Consider the following 2,472-nt stretch of genomic DNA (forward strand, 5'->3'; position numbering starts at 1 on the left):
CTATCTGCCGTCAACCTTTTATGTACCATTTCCCAGTCTAAGCTAGCCAATTCATGTCTCATATCATTGAAGTTACCTTTCCTTAAGTTCAGGACCCCAGTCTCAGAATTAATTGTTTCACTCTCCACCTTAACAAAGAATTCTACCTTATTGTGGTTACTCTTCCCCAAGGGGCCTCGCACAACAAGATTGCTAATTAGTCCTTTCTCATTACACATCAAGCAGTCGAGGATGGCCAGCCCTCCAGATGGTCCCTCGACATATTGGTCGAGAAAACCATCCCTAATACACTCCAGCAAATCCTTCTCCACCGTATTACTACCAGTTTGGTTAGCCCAATCTATGTGTAGATTAAAGTCGCCCATGATAACTGATGTACCTTTATTGCACACATCCCTACTTTCTTGTTGGGTGCTGTCAGCAAACTCACTACGATTGTTTGGTAGTACACAACGCCCACTAGCGTTTTTTTCCCTTTGATATTCCACAGATCCACCCACGTAGAATCCACGCGAATGTCCTTCCTGACTAGTGCATTAATTTCCTCTTCAACCAGCAATGCCACCCCACCTCCTTTTCCTTTGTGTCTATCCTTCCTAACTGGTGAATACCCCTGGATGTTGCGTTCCCGGCCTTCGTCACCCTGGAGCCATTTCTCCGTGATGCCAATTGCATCATATTCATTAATTGCTTCCTGTGCAGTTAATTTGTCCACCTTATTATGAATACTCCTTGCATTGAGGCACAGTGCCTTCAGGCTTTTTATCTTAACACACCTTGTCCCTTTTGAAGTTTGCTGCAATGTGGCCCTTTTTTATTTTTTCCTTTGGGTTTCTCTGCCCTCCACCCTTACTTTATTGCCCCCAAAGGTTCCCATCCCGCTACCATATCAGTTTAACCCTTCCCCAACAACATGAGCAAACTCTCCCTCGTGGACATTGGTTCTGCTGAGGTGCAGACCGTCCGGTTTGCACAGGTCCCAGCTCCCACAGAACGGTTCCAATGTCCCAAGAAATGAAATCCCTCCCTTCTGCAACACACAGTCATCTGAACTATCCTGCGATTCCTACTCTGAAAAGTGGTAGCTCTTCCTGAGATTGCTACCTTTGAGGTCCAATTTGTTAAGTTAGCTCCCAGCTCCATAAATTCAGCTTCTAATTCCTCAGACACAGAGAGTCAGACTCAAACACATAAAGAGCACTCTAAAGACAGAGAGAGAGAGGCATAGATACATTGCAAAATCCCATTTGTTTGAATGTTACAAAGTTATCGACAAATGCAGATATCAACAGAATAGATTCGGGTATAACAGAGCAGGATGGCAGGAAATCGCTTTGAATTTAAAGATTTACCAGGAGCGGGGTTCGAACCCATGCAGGTGTGAACCCATTGGATTTTCCGTCCAACGCCTTAACAACTCGGCCATCCTGGTTTTGTCAGTATTCGGATTTTGTCTTTGTGAGAATCTGGGCTGAAGCTCCACTCTCACAGACATAGGTGTTCAATGAGCATTTTCGAATATTTATAGCAATATTGACACAGGGGCAACTCTCCTGTTCTTTTTCGAGTAATGCTCTGGGAACTTTCACATCCACTCGAGGGTGCAGACGGAGCTTCAATTTAACATTTTATCCGAAAGTCAACAGCTTCAACAATGCAAAATCCCTCAAGTGCTGCATTTGAGTGTCAGCCAAGATTATATGCTCAAGTCTCAGGAGTGGGACTTACACACACAACCTCCTTATTCAGTCGAGAATGCTGCCATTGAACCAAAGACGATACCAAAGTTCACATCCGTATTAGTTTCCCCAAGTCTTTTTATAAAGTTTCAGGCCATACAGAAGTAATATTCAACATTTTAAAAAAGCTTCATCCTGGTCGGGGAATTGAACGCCTACCTCGCGCGTGACAGAGAGGGATATTAACTAAGACACGAATGAGGAGCTGACGGGTGTGGATTCTGTCAGTGCAGGAATCGAGCTGAGAACAGAAATGGACACCATGAGAAGTAGACAGGCACATTGCGAAACAGAGACAAACCGACAAACAGGGAGAGACAGACAACAAGATAGAGACAACGTGAGACAGAAAGTGTGAGACTGAGAAGGAGAGGCAGACTGAGTGAGAAAAAGACACAAACACACACACATACAGATATAAAGAGAGAGAGGGAAACAGTGAGAGAAAGACAGTAATAAAGACTGTAACAAGGAGAGAGACAGATGAAGAGTGAGCGACAGATAGAGAGATATACAGAGATATAAACAGAAAATGATGGAAATACTCAGCAGGATAGAGACAGGAACTAACAGAGACAGGCAAATAGAGACCGACAGGTCGAGACATAGACAGACAGAGATGATGGGAATGAGAGAGACAGTCAGACAGAGAGACTGAGAGAATCCCACTGGAACAGAACTGGACATCGTGAGAAAGAGACAGACACATTGAGAGACAGACAAAGAGGGAAAC

At 44.2% G+C, this 2,472-nt stretch overlaps 1 non-coding gene across 1 annotated transcript; it reads right to left on the bottom strand.

Annotated features, from left to right (window-relative positions):
* Nucleotides 1-1,349: 1,349 nt before the first annotated feature.
* On the bottom strand, nucleotides 1,350-1,432 carry trnaf-gaa (transfer RNA phenylalanine (anticodon GAA)). The gene has a single exon. It is a non-coding gene; the product is annotated as a tRNA-Phe (tRNA).
* Nucleotides 1,433-2,472: the final 1,040 nt, after the last annotated feature.

This window comes from Pristiophorus japonicus, chromosome 23 (genome assembly GCF_044704955.1).
Source record: "Pristiophorus japonicus isolate sPriJap1 chromosome 23, sPriJap1.hap1, whole genome shotgun sequence".
In the NCBI taxonomy this organism is placed as follows: Eukaryota; Metazoa; Chordata; class Chondrichthyes; family Pristiophoridae; genus Pristiophorus; species Pristiophorus japonicus.